Here is a 21,531-nt window from a genome sequence, read left to right on the forward strand (position 1 = left end):
TAGTGGCTTTTATTGTTTCTTCAAATAGATGATAATGCTCATGAGATAGCATGAAATAAAGATCCCTCATGTGCAGCACCTGAGAAGGTCTGGGCCAGATGGCTCCCAGCACTGAGAATGAGAAGTGGACACACACAATTGTCCCTAATTGAGAAGCCATCTTTAACTGACAAATATTCTCCAATGATAACATTGTTTTTCTAACAGAATCTAGCTGAACATAAGTAACACTCTTACGACCAGGCACCATCTGCAGTAATATAGGGTCACAAAACACAAAACAAAACCAATGGCAATATTAAAGGTTTGTTTTGTTTTTGTTTTTGTTTTGTCTCATAATGCTTTGTCAGGATTCCTGGACTTGTTTTGTTTATTTGTTTATTGCTTTCTTCTGCCTCTCAGGTTCTTTGAGATTGAATTATGACTTCCAATTTACAGTTTTTGTGAAATTTCTGTGTGTGCAAATCTGTTATCTATGTTTCCCTCTGTCTATATGGCTTATTTTCTTCTTTCATGTTTTTTGTTTGTTATGTCATATTCTAGTTTGTTGGGTTTTGTTTTACCATCATTTATTATTATTATTATTATTATTATTATTATTATTACTGTTAGTATTACATTTGTGTTTGCAATCTAGTGAAATAGAGAGTATTTGAGTGCATGAGAAAGCAAAGAATCTAGGGGAAGTTGGGATAGGGAAATTATAATAAGAATGTATCGTATGAATAAAGATAAGTTAAATTATAAAAATCACAAAATGGGGGAGGTGACACAGTAGGCAAAAGTGCTTGTACAAATTTCTGAGTCTGAATTCAAATTCCCAGAAGCCATGTAAAATGCCCAATATGCTCGTAACCCCAGAACAGGGGCAGGGGTGTTGGAGAAGAATGATTTCTCAGGCAATTTTTGAATTTTTTTTATTGAGTTATATATTTTTCTCTACTTCCCTCCCTTCCTCCCCCTTCCCCTTCTACCTTATCTCATGTTCCCCATGCTCCCAATTTACTCAGGAGATCTTGTCTTTTTTACTTCCCATGTAGACTAGATACATGTATGTCTCTCTAAGGGTTCTCTTTGTTGTCCAAGTTCTCTGTGATTATAAGTTTTAGAATGGTGTTTCCTTGATTTATGTATAAATCTCACTTATGAGTGAGTACATATGATATTTGTCTTTCTGGGTCTGAATGAGTTTTCTCAGGCTTACTGAAAGACTATCTCAAGTGAACAAGGGAGAGTGTTGAAGTACAATACTGGATAGCCTCCTCTGGCATGTGCAGATAGGCATGATGCCAAATTCCCAAACATACATGTGCACATATCTACCACAGGTACAATACACACGCACACGCACACGCACACGCACACGCACACGCACACACACACACACACACACACACACAAGGGCGAGATAGGGGAGAATTTTAAACAGCAAATAGAACTCCGTAATGCTGTCATGAAGAGTTGTGGTTGCTTACAAGTGATGGTGGTTAAATTCGTACAAAACAAATTCTAAACCATGTGAAGCCTCTAGAAGTTGTTGTTCATAAGGTAACATAAGAGGAAGTAGAGGCAAAATGTCCCAAGAAATTGTGGAAGTATAGGAGGGAAAGCAGAGCTTGGGAGGTGAGTTGACAGTACTACTTACCATCTGCTTTCCCAGCTCGTGAGCTTGCTGTCTTTTACATTTTGTACAAATTGAGCCACATTTCTGGTACCCAGTGTTCCAACAGAAGTACTCTCCTCTCCCTTCTGTTTTTCCTTCAGTGTGCACATTCAGATTGCTCCTAGTCTGGTGGCCTGAGGGTAAAGCTCCCATTAACAAATGGGACAAATCTTTAGTTTGCCTGGGGAAATCCCTGAGTGAAAAGACTGGACTAGAGAACTGATAGAGGAGTGCCTGTGATCTTAGGGGCTGGGAGTAGCTCACTGGCAGAGTACAAGACTAGAGTGAATGGGCTCTCATAAATTTTATCCTTAATAGTGCAAAAAATTAAGTGTATAGGTTCAATATCACATGAAATATTGAAAACTGCATGGGTGATTACCTCATTCTAGATTTGCAGGATTAAATTTATGATATTTTGACTTTCTCATGTATTTACATTTCACATTTACATACTTTTAAATAAAAGGTTGGCCCTATGAAAGTTAGGAAATGGAAAGACAATTTTTATTTATTTACCCAAGGCCAGATTGAAAAGCAGTAGACCTAGCCTAGACTTCACTAATGAAATACACTGGAATCTTCTCTTTTCACACTCAGGGAACCTGTTCTGAAATACTGTTCTGTTGCAAGTCACATAATTTACAATCTAGCTTTATGGTATTTCAATGTTAATGCAAAGCATTTGTATCTAATCTTTACAACTGACCCCAAATACTATCCCCCAGAGTAAACAGCATGGTGTGACTGCATTTTAAATTCCTCCCACTTTTTGTGGTTTGGAGAAATACAATAAAATATTTCCACATACAGGTGAGTTGCATTTAGGGTAAATTTGTGGAAGTGAATTTCCCAGCTAAGTGTGTATGTATTGATTATAACTCAGGCAGACCATTGACAAATTCCTTCCCCAAATGTTTCTATTACAATTTTAGCTAACATAATAGAGTTTGCAGCGGGGAAAACTTACCACTAAAAGCTGAAAAACTAAACATATTTTTTAAAATTCTGTCTAAAGGTATTGTATAGGAACCAAAGAAACTAGTGTTCTGTAATCATTTAGTCTCTCAACAAACACCAGGAGATAGGAAACTTATGGAGGTAATTATAAGCACTCTATAGCAGTTTATGTTTCTTGACTGATCTCCTTCACATCAGATACAGTTATCATATATATAATATATATAATATATATACATTTATATGTGTATTCTTATTGTGGTGGTTTGAAAAATATTGTACATAATTGGCTCATATATTTGAATACTTAGCCATCAGGGATTTGCACTATTTGAGAAGGAATAGATACATGGCCTTGGAGGAAGTATGTCACTGGAAGTATGGCACCAGGCTTCTCTCTCTCTCTCTCTCTCTCTCTCTCTCTCTCTCTCTCTCTCTCTCTCTCTCTCTCTCTCTCTCTCTCTCTCTGCCTGTGCTTGTAGAACAGGAGGTAGGTCTTAGTTACTTCTCCAGAACCACACTCACTGCCTTGGTCATGGTGTCTCTTCATAGCAGTAGAAGAGTAATCGAGTCCCTTTTTCTGATTAATTATTGTAATTTGGAATATTAAGTAACAATATGCATCCATAGCCTGAGAAAAGGATTATGGTATAAAATCATTATCTGCCATTCATCAATTCTAGAAGAATTGATTGATTTCTTTTAAATCCTGTATCCGTGACTATCTTGCTTGTAAATATCTAACCCATAAAGTTCTTAGGAGAGAATAGAAGACAACAGACCTTTGTAAAGGTTTTCATACTAGAAGAGGAGCCATACAGATTACATCTATTTACAAACTCAGAATTTTCTTACAGGTTCTTTTAAATGCTTTCAAACTGACTTTAGGTCTGCATTTTCTCTGAAAAATAACGAGCCCTACTTACTTAATCATGGCCTATCTTGGGAAGAACTTGTAAAAAACCCTTGAAGCTTCACTGCATTCTCTACAATAGTTCACTTTCTCATTCCTGGTGGGGAGCCAGTTTTGTGGGTCAATGTTGAATTCTGCTTCTGTGGATTTTAGTCAGTCACCACAGGTCTGAGGAAGTCTGTACTGATTGCTAGGGGTAGAAGTTAGTTCTTTTGAGCTCTGATTCCACATACTATTTTTTTCCTGCTGCCTTCTATGTAGTCTGAGGTGGAAGAGTTAGGGAATGAATACACCCTTGTCCAAGAAGTTTATAAAAACACGCTTCTAATATGTATGACTTGGGGATACATGATGGACGTTTCTCCAGGTTCTGCAACTGTAAGAACACCGTGAATCTATGAGGATTCTTGGAAAACAAAAATCCTTCTTACTAATACAGGCAATGAACCACACCATCTGCTTGACTTGCACATACACCTTTTTTCAAACCTATGTAAGGTTGGTAGTATCCAATGCTACCCCTTGTGGTCTCCCAAGGAATCAGAGATCAAGCTAAATATATGGAAGCTAACCTCAGTCACAGTCTTGCCTTTTGATTAAACCCAGAAACTCACTCACAATACAATTGTTTGTGACTTTTATTTCATTCAAAGTGTTATGAAGCCTTTTTATCATTTAATATGTCCCCCTATGATATATTTCCTTACACTTAGTTCTGTAGTAACAACTAAGTTGCTTCTAAACCTTTCAAACACAGATATCCAATCCTAAATTCTTAGGAAAACAATACAGTCTTTATGCCCCAATTTAATATAAATATTCCACTTAGGACTGAGCACCTTGCAAGCTACCAAAGGAAACACTAATTCAGCTACAAGTCCTTCAAGCAACAATGCTGTTCTGCCTGAAAGACATGCAAGTGCAATAGTAGCATAAAGCTTGTGGGAGAAACCAACAGATAGCTAGTTTGACTTCAGGCCCACTCCAGAAGATGGAAACCATACCCAACACTGCTTGGATGACTAAGAACCTGAGCCTTGATAGCCCAGGGACCCAAGGTTAAAACCAAATACTATTGCTTTGCTAAAAGAACATAGCAATAAGATGATTCTTTAATGACATTCTACTATAGACATGGATCAGTACCTCAAACAAACTTCCCCTTGCAGCAGATGAGAGCAAATACAGAGACCTACTGACAAACAAAATGGAGAGATTGAGAAATCTTGGAAGACTCAGCCCAAGATGGGATGCCTCCATCAAATCCCTCACCTCAGTGCACAGGGAACACTGTGGAAGAGAAGGCAGAAAGGATATAAGAACCAGAGGAGATGGAGGGCACCAAAGAAATAAGGCCCTCAAAATCAGTAGGATTGATGTACATGTGAACTCACAGAGTCGGAGGCAACGTGCACAGGCCTTGCACCAAATTATACCAGATAGGTTTCTAGAGCTGAAAGGAAAAGTAGACATTTACCCCCATTCTTAATCCAGAAGCTATTTCCAATTAATAACCACTTACAAATGAAAATTGAGTTTTCTCCAAGGGAGTCTCACTGGGGAAACAAACTACTCTTTTTTGGGTAGGCTGCATTCCCAGAAGTAGATGGCCAACAGAAAACTCAATGGCATCTTTGGAGGTTCCTTGTCTCAGAAAACTGTGTCTACCCTCCATCTATCTATCTATCTTTCTTTCTTTCTTTCTTTCTTTCTTTCTTTCTTTCTTTCTTTCTTTCTTTCTCTCTCTCTCTCTCTCTGTCTTTCTCTCTTTCTTTCTTTCTCCCTTTCTTTCTTCCCTCCCTCCCTTCCTTTCTTCCTTCCTTTCTTCCTTCCTTCCTTCCTTCTTTCCTTCCTTCCTTCCTTCCTTCCTTCCTTCCTTCCTTCCTTCTTTCCATCCTTTTACCTTGCCTCACAGGGGCTAACAGAGACTGAACTGACAAACAGGGAGCCTGCATGGGCCTGACCTAGGCCCTCTGCATATATCTTATGTGGAGGCCCAAAAATGTGAGCCTATTTCTACCTTGTCTGTATGTCACAGAGTTTTAGCTTGTTTAAAGGAATTGGCAATAAGTGTGACTACAAACCCTGACCTAGGGTGTGGTAACTTGGCCTTTTTGACATTAAGATGGCCCATATGGATAGATTCACTCCACACCAATCAATGGTTAAGATATTCAAACATCTGCTCCTTTTTTTTGAATTAGGAGTTTTGACCAGGGGACTGGCTGCCTTCAGGATATTTGATCTAGGGTAGGTTCACTGCCTAAACAACAGAATGCTTTTCTCCTGGATTAATTGCTTGATGGCTCAAAGTACTGAAGCAAGTAACTGAGGTGCCCTTTTGTCATGTTAAAGCTTTTATCTGCTTTCCTCCTGTTGTATTGGAGTACAAAAGTATATGGAAAATTAAATGCAGGTGGATTTCAGTATTCACTGGAATCCCTTTGGTACTATCCTATGTTTCTGTTTTATTATTTTCACTGAGAACTTGGTTCTCTTTACTATTTTTCTACTTCCCCTGCCCCTACCCTGGTAAACATATTTTGTCAAAGCTGATCTCTGACAATGTTATGTAGCAAGTTATTTAACAATATCCTCTTGTGGGCCTCCTAACAGTAGGAGCAGGGTCTGTCTCTGACTCTTTTTTCAGGCTTTTGAGACCCTATTCATCATACTGGGTAATCTTGCCAAGCCTTAACACATGGGGAGGTGCTCAGTCTTATAGCAACTTGATACGCCATGTTTTGTTGATACTCATGGGAGAGATGCCCTTTCCTAAATATTAAAGGAGAGGGAGTGGTTGGGGGTGGTAACAGAGGGTAGATCAGGGAAAAAACTGGGAGGAAAGGAGGGAGGGGAATTGTAGCTAGGATGTATAATAAATACATAAATAATTTTTTAAATCAAAGTATATATGCTGTTAGGCTTAGGATGAATATATCCATGATCAATGATAAAACTTGAAATAAAGCTTCTGTTCTGTTAGAACGTGGGCTCTGCACAAGAAGATGAAATAAGCTTCAGTCCATCTGGAGAACTGACTTGTTACCATGAGCGAATAAAGGATTACCAGGTAGAAATGTCACTTCTTTCCGGATCCTTTCTTCTCTACACTGAAGTTGTTTGCCTTTATAAGTTATGCTTTATAACATAGTGACTACTAAAGATTTATGTTTGTTTTGTTTCTAAGAGAAATGGAAGATAGTAGAAAAAATAAAGCAAAAAACAAACAAACAAAAACTTTTGAAGCCCAATAACCGAGTGGGGTTTATACAAAAGAAAAGATTCCTGTGGAATCTCAGAAAGACTTGCTAGATGAAGATTGTAACTAGAAGAGGGAGCGAGTTTGACTCCAAATAAAAATGCATATGTATGCCTTGCACATAGTAAGGAGTAGATTTACATTCATAACATAATGAAAATTATTTTAACATTATTTCTGAGAAGGAAATTGTTCTGTTTATTTACATAGTTCACTCAATATGATATTTGACATTAAATATTTTTAGGTATTTACAAAAAAGTGTAGTGTATAAAAACTGAAAATATATCTTGCAGAGGGCAGAAAACACGAGATAGTTAGTATCCTGTGTCTTAGTGTTACATAATTCTACTTCTTGTGAAAGTATTATTGCTATTTTTAATTTTTAGCTTAGACATTCCCTAGCACTTTCCACAATATTGTGAATTTATATTTAAAAATCTGTATCAAATCAGTGTGTATTATCATACATATTGAACTCATTTCAAAAATATCATAGTTCCAGGATTGTGTCTATGTTCCTATTTCCAACAGAAAGAACTATTTAAATTTATTGCATTGAAAGAAAATTCCTCACCTGCAAAAGTGACTCAGTGGGTGAGATTACATACTATGAAATCTTGAAAATCTGAATCTTGTTCTGTAGAATCGGCATAAAATGATAAGTGATAATGTGCACCTAGACCTGAAGACAATACTATTGAAGTAGTATAACACTAAATCTGCAACGATGAATGAGTATAAAACAAAAGTAAATCAATAAAAACAGCATCAGAAAAAATTCTTAAGAGCCTGAAGACAGATTTATGAAATAATGTTATTTGGGGCTTAAGGTATTACCTTGAGACTTCCCATATCACACACAGGTGTAACTAACAAATACCTTACACATAGACACACCCTCTACACACACACACACACACACACACACACACCACAACGCTCTGCAGAACATGAGGTTTTATACATTTCTTTTTACTCATTTCCTATCTGGCCTTTGGCAATAACCATGCTTTTCAAACCCCTTCAAAATCTATGTCTTCATTGGCAACATCAAGGGAATATTCGCTGCTGACAAGCTTATTGTTGCACATTTTATTTTATCATAATCAACTGATTCATATTCATTTTTCTAAGGGAATACTTTTGTTCAGTAACAGATTTTCAGATATCAAATACTGTGTGACTTGGAGCTGCTGGTGGCAATGACTTCCTAATTTGATAATTTTATTGACATCAAAACAGGCTATATTAATTCAAGCTAGGCAGTGATTGTGTTCATCCTATGGCAGACTCTTCTGGTATCTACATAATCACTGTTGCAAGTCAGTGAATCAAATTTTATAATCATTTTCCTACAAAGAAAGATCATGATCCTTCAATACTTAGATGTATCCCTTATCGAGTGCAGCAGACAACAAGGCCACAATCACAGAGCCTGTCACATACCCCTTTAAAATATTCAGGTTAAACATAATTAGAATTTATATGAGATTTGCTTCAAATATTTAATTTTACTGAATGATATTCTGGTTTCAGGGTCATGGATGGACATGATTTTAGAATCATGGGGAATTGTGGTACATGGAGGAAACCAAAGAAAATTATAAGAAGGAGATGACTTCAAGACATCCACATACATCCCATGTACTACATCCTTCAAATTCTAGAAACATTAAATTCCATACATATCATGGATAATCTAGGAGGAACAGTGCCATTAGCTTACTAAGAGTTTAAGGACAGTTACATTGACAGTATTTTGTTGTTTTTTAAGTAAATAAGTAATACATAAAATAAAAAAAATCGTGCTTTGAGAGTTTCATACAATATATTTGGGTCGTATTCACCAACTTCCTCATTCCACATAGGTCTCATCCATCCCACCCAATTTATGACCTACGTTTTTAAAAGCCATCAAGTCCTACTTTTGCTGTTCATATATTATTGGGTGTGTGACCTTCTATTGGAGCACAGTTGACTTATTAGGGACCACACTTGGTGTGGGAGAGTCTTCTGTTTGTGTTGATTTCATTCATTAAAAAAAGAAACTGCCTTGGCCCATTTAATAGGCCAGCCCTTAGGTGGGTGGAGTAGACAGAAGAGGAAGAAGGAAGTGAGGTAGATGGCTCAGACAGTCGCCATGAAGCCAGCCATCAGGTCAGACATGCTGAATCTTTCCTGGTAAGACATCACTTTTTGGTGCTACACAGATTATTAGAAATGGATCATGATTTGGGAAACACATGAGTTATGAGGGACATAAACCCTAGGAGAGCTGGCAATACCTAAGGAGAATAATGATTGGATTTCATGCCCATGTATTTGCTCAAAACACTCATTGATTTTTTGTAAGCTGAACTCTGAATCTTCTGTAGTAAATACAGAAAAATACCTAATACACAACTGATGTGGGATTTCTCTATATATACTGTAATTACCATTGATTAGTTAAAAAATGCTTTAGGCTTATAGCAGGGAAGAATAGAATTAGGCAGGAAAAACTAAACTGAATTATGGAAGAATGAAGGTTGAGTCAGAGATACCATGTAGCTGCCACTGGGAACAGATGAGCCAGAACCTTGCCAGTTAGCCACAGCCACATGGCGATACAGATTAATAGAAATGGGTTAAATTAAGATATAATAACTAGCCAATAAAAAACTGAAGCTAATTGGCCAAACAGTTATTTAATTAATACAGTTTCTGTGTGGTTATTTCAGGCCAGAGCAGCTAGGAACAAACAAGAGGCCACTTACACAAATCGGTGTCCAACATGGGGTGATTATATCCACATAAAACCTAAAAAAGCTTAAAAAGTAATTTTAGACACAAAAAACAGAGTTAAACATGGCTTCTTTGTAGCCAGCATTTTGCTGGTGGAATTCCACAGCTCCTTTAAGAGAGGTTTTCCTAATTCAGCAGTAACAAAAACAAAACAAAACAAAACAAAAACTTGCATGGTTTCAAAACTGCAGCTTTCTGGTTCATAAGCACAATCAGCTCTGACTGACTCTTTCAGGTGGTAAGGCTAAGTAACATTGAAATGGGGTTTGTAAATACAGTACTATATCTTTCTTAATAAAAACACAGACCTACTGCGACCCAACCCTGAATCTGGAGCGGAAAGAATGACTCTCAGAAGCAATAAATAGATCTCTGAAATGTTTGGACTGGGCAGTGCAAAAGGCAGAGCAACCATAGTCCTGGTAATATCAGTTACATCTTAAGAAACACTCCTGTCCAGAAAAGGATTTCAGATACACAATAGGACAGATTTTAATTTTTACTATAAATGAGCTAAGTACACAGAGAGAGATTCTATTATATGGGCTTCTAAGATAAACCAACATAAAGGTTCTTGACTTCAAAATTTTGGTCTAAGGATTTGTTGCTTTGGAAAAGAGCTTCTGATCTTCTTTCCATAGAGGATAAAAACCTGTGGAATCCTTCTAGAGTAATGTGATTTGATGTAACAATATCATCCACGAGGTCTCCATAAACACCCCCAAAATTTACTTTACCTAATAAACAGCGGAAATTAGTTTAGAGAAAACTATGCCCAATTCCCAAATATTGTTTATAAATGTTTGTTTACATTCAAAGGCAGATATGATATAAAAATTTACATTAGTATAAATGTTGGTTTATTAATATAAACTTAAGGTCAATTTTTATCATATATACATTTCTGCACTTAATTAAGGTATTGTGTTTGTGTAGTTCACTTAAAATATAATATATAATTTAAAATATACTTTAATAAATAATCATCTATAATAGTCAAACTTGTAGTCATGTTAGTTAGGGTTTCTAGATATATAGAGATATATTCCTGTTAGGTAGGTATTCCTCAAGTCTTTCAGAGACCTTCAAAATATAGCATATAAAATGCTTTAATAACTTAGATCTTTTCATGACAGACACATCGGCTCCTGGTAGTACCAGTCTGCTATCAATTAAGAGAATGATGGACACCAAAGAGGTTCCTTAAGGTGTTGATTAGCCATTTGGGCAAAAAACTGCTCTTGCCTAGACTGCTTGATAGTGTTCTGTATAAACTGGACTTGCAAAAAGCCACAAAAAAATAACTGCTAAAGCTGCCTAAAGGTGAGATAGTCCTTTGGGTTTCCTTTGGGTTTTTTATAAAGCAACCTGCTTTATAAAAGAGTCTGCCAAGCATTCTACAGGACACACCAAAAAATTAACAGACAAACTGTCAATATAAGCAATACTGTCTTTAAATTTTCCTGCTTCATGGGAAAGTCTGCTGGATATTATGGGCCTGTAGGCTAAAGATAGATGCTCCAACAATACAAAATCATTGGGAGACTGTCGAGACAGCAAAATGACTCTGTCAGTACTAGAGTTTTAAAAGTTTCTTACAATGCACTTCCTGTTTACTTAGGTAATATTATATTCTTCTGGAGTCTTTGATGGAGGTAAGAAATAGTTATAATTATAGTTTTCCTTGGTTATAATAAAAGATAAAGTAGATATAAATATTATAACTGTAATTCTTGCTTGATACCTGTTTTGTTATATGTAATTTTACCATGATAAAATTAAAACCTTCCTTTTTATTTAAACAGAAAAGGGGAGGTGATGTAAAATTCCCCTCTGTAGGCTGTGATAATTCATTGATTAATAAAAAAAATACTGCTTTAGGCCTATAACATGGCAAAACAGAGGAAGGCAGGGAAAACTAAACTGAGTGCTGGGAGAAAAAAGGCAAAGTCAGAAATGCCAGGTAACCACTGCCAGAAATAGACAAGCCAGAATACCACAGCCACATTGCAAAACACAAATTAATAGAAATGTGTTAAATTAAGATGTAAGAGCTAGCCAATTTTAAGAAGCTAAAGCAATTAATACAGTTTCTGTGCAGTTATTATAGGACTGAACAGCTAGGAACAAACAAGCAGCCATCCTATTACACACAACAAATTGAAGCGTATGTATTTTTGTATGTTAATATGTGTCTAAATATATTTGTGTCTAAAACAAATAAATTGAGTTCTATCTACTGTGTCCTTCTAAACTCATGGTAGAGAGCTGAAAATTCTACTTTGATAAAATGTATGAATATGGATATTTTTCTTGCATTTAAGACAGAGCTTCTATTTAATTAAATCATAAAATGGAATCATTCTAAGCATATAATCCCTGAAATTTCCAAATGCCATATTGACATTGTTATTGAGTTCAAATAATTTCCTGATTTACATTTTGAGTATTCATTTAATTACTTCAGAATAATACTGCTTTATTTCCATGAAGGTAGAAATTATCTTTTTATTATTTATTTCTAGTTTACTAAGATCAGTAAATGTACTTTGGATGATGCCAACAATAAGGAAGAAAACATTCTTTTAAGCTAGAACATTGTTAATTTGGTCAAAATTTAATAATAAATGTCTATAATCAGAAAAGACCTTGCCATTATTGAGTAACACATTATGAATTAAGCACTTAGGAATTATATATATATAATATTATATATGTATATATATAATAAAAACAGAAATTATATATATATATGATTATGGACTATATTTATTATATATTTTAATTTTCATATAAGAAATAGTTCTTGAATATTATTATTGTGATGTTACTATATATGTGCACAATTGGAATAGATCCATCAGTAATTAGAATAACTTTTACTTTATGCATTTGTCTTCTCTTTGTAGTGGGAATATTCACATCATCTCACTGTTTTATAAGTCTGTATTGCATTATTTTTTGGCATCTCTCTAAACTTCAACAAAATACTAAATTTAGGTTTCCTTCAATCATATATTAAATATCATTTACCCTTTCTCCTAGTCTATGATAACCCCTACTCTATTGCTTTTTATATTGTAATATATCGATTAACGTTTGCACAAGTCCTTGCAACTTGCTGATTGCTTTTACTTATGAAATATTCTGTCTCCAAACATTGTTTTAAATGATAGAATTGCCTTTTTAAAGACTGCATAGTAGTCCATTTTGTATGTATAGTACATTTTGAAAATCTACTTAATCACTGATGAATAATTAAATCGATTCTATTTCTTGGTGATTATAAATAATGCTAATATAAGCAAGAAAAGTTGATATCTCCTTGATTCCAATTTCTTTGGTTAAATACCCATGATAGGATTTCTGAAACTTAAAACTAACCTAGTTTTAGTGATTTGAATTTCCATTGTTCTTTCCACCAATCCCACCCCAAAACATAATGGGCATTTGAAGGTCAAAAGACAATTTACAGGTGATGGGGGAGGACTATCTGTCTATGTGTTACTTTAATTGGTTAATAAAAAAAACTGCTTGGCCCTTTGATAGGACAGAAAATTAGGTAGGCGGAGTAAACAGAACAAAATGCTGAGAGAAGCAAGACAATGAGTTAGTTGCCATGATTCTCTGACCCAAGGCAGATACAGGTTAAGATCTTTTCTGGTAAGCCACCACCACGTGGTGCTACACAGATTACTAAATATGGGTTAAAACAAGATGTAAAAATTAGTCAATAAGAGGTTAAAACTAATGGGCCAAACAATGTTTAAAAAAATACAGTTTGTATGTTGTTATTTCGGATATAAATCTAGCTGTGTCGGAATCATGCAGGAATGCAGCCTGCAGCTCCCACTACATAAAGGAATCAGTTCTTTCTTTCTACCATGTGAGTGTAGGGGATCAAACAAGTTATCAGACTTGACAGCAAGCACCCTTAACTACATAACCAACTTGGTGGCCCTGGCTGGTCTTTCATGCATCGTGATTGTGTTGCTTTCAAAATTTTGGAAGAGCATTTAAAACCAATTACCTATTGTTAAATTCTAAAAAAAACAATATGTAGTCATTCTTCAGGTTTCAGACTTAGTTTGTCATATAGCAAGATACTAGTAATGATGCAGCTGTGTGTGTGTGTGTGTGTGTGTGTGTGTGTGTGTGTTTTCAGCAGTGGTGGAGACAATGTCATACTCAATAGTCTTTATCATTTTGAATATGTCATCTCCTTTAAAATGATTTTAGTAAAGTAAAATAGTTGTAATAAAAGTACTTTTGTTCTCACATTCACTGCTTGCATTTATTTTTTAATTTATTACAATATATAATAAAAATATTTTTAAATTTATTACAAAATAGTAAATGGATGGTTTCCATATGAGTTTTTATAAATGTACAGACATACGCATGTGTCACTGGTCAAAAAGCACAACTTTAATTAAATGGTTAAAAAGTGAGATCACTTGCTGTGTAAGCAAGAGCAATGAAGTTTGATCCCCAGCACCTATGTCAAAGTTGAGCATGAATATGTGTGCCTATTCCCCCAGCACTGTAGAGAAAAGACATGCAGAACCCTGGAAGTACCAAGCTTTGCAGTGTAGCTAGAACAGAGAGCTTCAGGTTCCGTGACAGACACAATATCATCTGCTGGCTCTCCTCTTGTATACATATGAGAGAAAGCAACAAACACACACATAATCACACACACATACACATAATCACACATGTGTGTATACACACACACCACTGCACACATACAAACAAGCAAAAAGAAGAAAGAAAAAAGCAGACACCTAGGAATGGGAAAAATTATTTTTAAGATTCATTGTTGTTTTATACTAAGGTGGGAATGATTTTTGCAAATAAAATAAGTGAGGGAGTTCTGTAGAGTCATTTGTGTATGGCTAATAATATTGCATATAATAATTACACATGTCATTTAAATTACACAAAGACAACCATGCTGAAATATTTGTAGTTGAATTTCAGGCAATCAGTTACAGTTCTGTGATAATTTTGTATAGTTCTTCACTAGCTTTTTTTGTGATTGGCCAGAGTATATGCATTATTGTAAAAATCAAATCAAATGTTTGGCTTTTGAATCCTGCAGTGTGTTATTTAGAGACAAAATTATATGCTGCCAATCATGTCAGTTCATTGAAAATAAAGACAGGAAGAAATAACACATATAGTGGCAATCACATGCATACATAATATAACTAGTCTGTGTAACTTATATATATGAAGCAGTATAAAGAAAAAGGAGGTAACAAACTCCATTGTAGGGTGTAGTGGATGCCTGCAATCTGACCACTCCAGATGTGGTGGTCTTATGATCAGATGTTCAAGGTCACTGCTAGTTACAAGGAGAGATGGTCACACTGAACTAAGTGATACCTGTCTCAAACAAAATGAATCAAACAAAAAAAAAGAAATAAAACACCTAATACAATTATCAGATTCTCATTCTAATTTATCTATGTACTTTTAATGCAAATGGTTCAGGTGCCATTTATGAGAAATTCAGAAAGCTATAGTACCAACCTAAGCTAAGCTAACTTGGTACTATAGGAAAAATGTAATAAAACTTGGACATTTCCTTGAAATTTTTAATTCTATACTTTTTTCCTGTGATCATTTCTTATTCATCAAATAACTGATTACTTATATACAAGTTTCAATAATTACATAAGCTAATGTTTATTAGAGATTTTATGTGCTAGGACACTTTAAAAAGACCATGAGCACCAACTGGTTTAGTCCTGGCATCCAAGTCTTGAGAATTTGTGTCATTATATCCATCTTACAGATGGCATTGCTGAAGATCAGAGAGGCTTTGTTGCAAGGAGCTGCTTGTTAATCCCGGTTGCCTGGCTATCTTAGCCCCAGAATAATCACACAAAAACTGTATTCATTAGATTACTGCTTGGCCCATTAGTTCTAGCTTCTTATTGGCTAATTCTTATATTAATTTAACACATCTCTGTGTATCGCCATGTGGCAGTGGCTTAGCAGATAAAATTTCCAGTGTCTGTCTCTGGTGGATCCATGACATCTCTCTGACTCCACCTTCTTCTTCCCAGCATTCTGTTTAATTTTCTCCACCTAGTTCTGTTCCCCTATAGCTCTGCAATAGGCCCAAAGCAGTTCCTTATATTATTAACCAAGAAAAGCAACACATAGACAGAAGGACCTCCCACACCAAGATCCAGCAGTTTCTTAGTGGGCATTTAGTAAGGGCTGTGGCGCGTTACTAAAGGCATGGCTACCCAAAACGTACAACCTTGCTGACCCGACACAGCTGGACAAGAAAATTTAATCTCTAAATAAAGTAAAATTTTAGACTTATTTTACTTTACTCTGACATGACTTTGTGTTTCTTGACTAAAATATACAAAGTATATACTATATAAAAATGAATTGCATGAAATTTGCAAAGAATAGTGATAGTAGATTTTCTAAATATATTTATAAAAACAAATAGCACTCAAATTGAAACACAGTTCTGAATGGGTCATTGAATGTTAGGACTAAGACGCAGCATTCACTGTAGCAGAAATATTTTCATTAAGGGTATGTGCTTAAGGAAGTTATAAAACACTTCACTTTGAGCAATAGATAATGGACAGTAGAATTTTAATCTAGATATCTTGTACTAGGAGATGCCATCTTTAATAAAATGTGCTTCAGTTACCCATTTAGTAAAAAGCATGCTATTTATTTTTTATTTTCAATTTCACATAATTGATATTTTGTTACTTTAAAACCCTGGCTAAAGTAACCCATCAATTATAAGCTGAACATTTGTGATGAGAATGAGTCCGGCTTGTAGATATGTGGCATTAGCTTGAATTTTTTATTCTTGTTTATGATTTGATAAGTTGAAATACAAAGATAGCACACAACAATCAAAATGGTTTGTTTTTTCTCCATATAGAAATTCCAATCTAAAGATCTGGCTCTGTTGCTATGAACTGAAGACAAATTGACATCTCTGAGTTTCTCTAATTCTTTCTAGTTCACATATGCCTTCTTTTCTACTCTCAGACAAGATACAGTCCTACTCGGTGACATTGATGGTACTTTCAGAAACATTTAGTAGACACAGAACACAAGTAGAGACACATGTATACATCATAAGTGTGAGATGGACAAATAAATATTTTCAAAGGGAATGAAGTGCAAGAGCGAGACTTTGACAAAGCAAGACATTCTATCTACCCAGAAGCACCCATTCCCTGCCACCACCTCCCCTCCCTGAATTACCACTGCTGTAACTTCTACATTGCAGATCCATTTTTCTTTGTAATTTAATATAGTTTTCTTTTTTATTGATTATTATTGAGCTATATATTTCTCTGCCCTCCTCTCTTCCTTTCCCCTCCCCTTCTACACTCTCCCATGATCCGTATGCTCCCAGTTTACTCAGGAAATCTTGTCTTTTTCTGCATCCCAAGTAGATTATATTCATGTATGTCTCTCTTAGGGTCTTGAGTTTGGTTCTTGGGATTTTTATGGTGGTAGGAAAGAATTAATATTTTCAAGTTGTCTTTTGATCTGTACTCAAGTACTGGGGCAAACACATATACACACATATACATAAGTAAAGAATAAATGTACTGTCAATATTCTAATAGGTTATTCTCTAAAAATGAAAATGCAAGATATATATGTATGTATGCATGTGTATTTAGTCATAAAAGGAACTGTAATGAAATTATGCAGAATATACATACAGCACAGAGATAGAAAACAAACAAAATACATAGTAGAATAAGATTAGTTTATATATTATATTTAAAAGACAACATGAACATGGTGAAGAAAAATTGAGGTATAAAATATTTGAAGATTTTTAAGAGGTACGGGCCTTAGCACATTTTCAACAGCTATATAAAATAACTGTAGTAATTTAATTTACATGGGAAAAAGTATATTTCACTCTCATCTTTATAAAAGGACATTCAAAATGAGGCAATTGTAACTTCACAGGTTCTTATTAAATATCACAAATGTTGGACAGGATTGCAAAATGTATGCATGTGTGTATGTATGGTTGCATGTGGGAAATCATGTTTCAGGACAGATAATATAGGAAAGTTCCAGGCTCAGTTGATAAATCACTTTCATAGTAATTAATCTAGTCCCACAGAATAAGAGCATACACTCTAAAAGGGTATCAATTCGTTTTAATGGCTCAAACTTCTCAGAAGTACAACTTCACAATATGAACAAATTGGGAATTGGACTTCTACTAGGAAGTTGTTTCATTGGGAACCAAACATTCCCAAAACCTAGCACAGAGCACTTTATAGAATTAGCAAACAACATAAATCTTCAGATGACTAAATCCCAACAACTGATCAACTGCATAATTAGTAAAGAGGCAAACCCTCATGAATGCCTAATAAGGAGCAATGCAAAATACCAAAGGCAAAGAGATTTTACAAAAAGATGACTAAAAATGAGTTTGTAATTAAGAGCAATAATTAGACAGCAGCTTTGGTTTCTTATGGAAAAATACAATCCCATATTCCTACAGAGAAAGAAACTCAAAGGGGAAAGTCCATAATATATACTAATTTTGCCCTTACTTATATTACTTTCACTAGCCTATATATAGTTGCACATTTTGTAATTTGTATAATAGCAGATAAAATTTAGGTATCAGTTTCCAATACAAACTACAGGTTGAAAATATAATTAATATGATAAAATATTGAACATAAACAGATAAATAAAGGTAAAACAAATCAAGTATTTAAGCTGAACATACCTTTTCAGAGGTAAAGGTAAGTAAAGTCCAACACGTTAAATCAATTTTTTGATTGTCAAAATTCAGAAATAGTTCTAATACTACAGAAATTATTCACCTTTGAAATTTTATACTTTGGTGAAATTGTTTATTTTAAAATGGTACTTACGCATACATGTATTATTTCTCCTATTATACACGTGTGTAATTATTTCTCAAAGTCTGTTTAAGGCTTTGTCTCCTCTTGTGCCCTGTAATCATAGTTTATGATAGTTTTATGGGAAATCATCAGATGTCTTTTCCCATAAAACCTTGGCTGAAATGAACATTTTTTTCAAAAGTTTTTTTCAGTTCTGAGTTTTCAATACTTCATTGTTTTTCATTCGAGGAACTGGTAATTAATGTACCTTCCTTGTACACAGAAAACACAAAGCTTGGCCACTAATAGACTCTATCTCAACTCTGTGTTGTGGAATAACCCCTCTATACACTGTGACTACATATTACCTTTTTGGTTAATAAAGAAGCTGACTGGACTATAGCAGGGCAGGAGGCAGTTAGGAAGGAAAAGCCAAACTGAGAATACTGCGAGGAAGAAGGGTAGAGTCAGAAGAGATACCAGGAGATGAAGAGGGAGTAGGAAATGGATTTGCCATGCTAAAAAGTTACTACCACTACCACATTGGCCAATCATTTACAATTAATATAAACCTCTGTATGGTAATTTGGAAGTGGCTGCTGTGATGGAAAAAATTTACCTTTATCTCTGAGTTTTTATTTATTTTTAAGTCCAGGTTATTTTTAAATATTATTTTTATTATTTATCACTCATCCTTTTCTCTATGGGTAGGAGAGATATTGTTCTTGTTTGCCTTCAACTGGTATTAACACATGACTTAAAAATACACAAGATGCTTTTATTGTTCCTTTAATCTATAACAAAATCTACAAAATCTAAAAGGACTCCATCACCTAAAACCTGATTCAGTTTATCATCAGCTTTTCTCAATTTCCAGTTTGATTAATTTTGTGATCAGTCTATAGGAGATAGCAGATATGATGGGCAATTCAGTGAAAAGTTGTTTCTCAGTTATGTAGGAAGCAATCTGTTAGTTTTGGTATACAGAAGCAGAATGAGTTCAGGATACCGTCAACAATCATTATTTAAAGTGAGATGGTGTGAAGAATTATCATGGTGAATAGTTTGAAAAATCAAAGAATAAATACTCAGGGAGACTACACTTACATCCAGGAGCTAGAGATCAGGACGCTGTCATGCACATAGAAATTGAAAGGATATCATTCAGGTAGGAACTGAGGCCATATCATTCACGTAGGACAGTTATGGAGAGCATGGCATATAGAGTAAGCTAATCATTGTTTGTTCATTCTGCTACTAAATCTTCATTTGGCCGGGCAGTGGTGGCGCACGCCTTTAATCCCAGCACTCGGGAGGCAGAGGCGGCGGATCTCTGTGAGTTCAAGGACAGCCTGGTCTACAAGAGCTAGTTCCAGGACAGGCTCTAAAAAAAAAAAAAAAAAAAAAAAATAAGCTGCAGAGAAACCCTGTCTCGAAAAAAAAAAAAAAAAAATCCTCATTTGGAGTAGTATTCACAATTAGCACCATTTTCATATACAAAGAAAGTAGACCAAACCGGACTCTCTGGATGTGGCTGACGGTGGAGGAGGACTGAGAAACCAAGGACAACGGCAATGAACATGAACTCTACAGCATGGACGGGCTCACTGTGAACCTTTTCAGTTTGGTTGCTCACCTTCCTGGACTTAGGGGGAGCTGGGAGGACCTTGGACTTAACATAGTGAAGGGAACCCTGATGGCTCTTTGTCTTGGAGAAGGGTGGAGTGGGGGTATGGGTGGAAGGGAGGGGAGGGAAGGGGGAGGAGATGGAAATCTTTAATAAAAAAAATGAGAAAAAAAAAGAAAATGTATAGTTGACAACCCAAAGGCAAATGGGCTTCTAAAAAACTAGAAATTTCAACTTATCCATTCTGTCTCTCAAATAAATGACATAAATAATATATAAAAAAGTAGAAATCCAAACAGCTGGCTTTCAATGTCTTGAAAAAAACTTAAGAGAGAAGATGGAACTATGTATCAAACTTGATAGCACACTCTATGAGAGTAAATAGGACTGAGAATGGTACCTTCCAGGAAATTGCAATTCACCCAAGAAGATATTAAAAACAGGCAATATTGCCTAGCAGAACAACTATGAACTAATTCAAGAAATATTAACACTATATTAAATAAATGTGTGAATTATTGCTCAGATAAACTCATGTGAATGTGGTGATTTAGCTTCCCCTTGCTGTCATAACAAAGTTGTACAAACTGAGCAGCTAAAAATATATTCTACACACTGGAGATTGCCATTTCCTAAGTCTCCTCTGTGTATATGAGACTCAAAGGTTAAAGCCAAGGTCAGGTAGGTTGCATTGTTACTGGAACTGGTAGTAAGCAGCTAAGAGGCAATTCAGGGTTGGTTTTTCTAGATCTGAGGTCTTAGTCCCTTGCTTGCTACCAATAAGGAGCCTTTCTTTACTTCTTCAAGACTGCACATTTCTTTTCCGTGCTTTCAGTTACTTCTATGTGTCCTGCCAACCCCACCTCCAGATCTCAGAGCTGGCACAAATCAACTCAGGCACTACTTAGAATGCCTATGATGCTCATTTTGCCTAACTTCTGTCTTTTACAGTTTTTTTCCTGTGATAAGCATGGATTCCCCTAGGAAATTTAAGGCTATATTAATGTCAGATCCATATACTTAATTCTATCATGGTCCTCTTACCATTATCAGGTAACTTTTACCCTTGATGTTAGAATGTAGGCATCATTGAGGTGACTATGAGAAACATAGCATCCCTGTGTCTCATAGGGATTATTAATCCACTTATAAAAATGTAAAAGAAAATAGATTCTGACATAAATGAGCACTGAAGGAACAAGGCTGGCAAAGGTAACTTCTTAGATACAAACTCCCCATATGGCTAAGGAATTTTGAAATCCAGTCAGAGTGTGTGTGTGTGTGTGTGTGTGTGTAATTATATACATCACATATATATCACATCACACATATATCATATTACATGTCATCACATCACATGCATATAATTATATTATACACACATGCACACATATGCTTTTACTATCAGTTTTCCATTTCTTAAATGAGGTT

The sequence above is a fragment of the Arvicola amphibius genome, chromosome 2 (genome assembly GCF_903992535.2).
Source record: "Arvicola amphibius chromosome 2, mArvAmp1.2, whole genome shotgun sequence".
NCBI lineage: Eukaryota > Metazoa > Chordata > Mammalia > Rodentia > Cricetidae > Arvicola > Arvicola amphibius.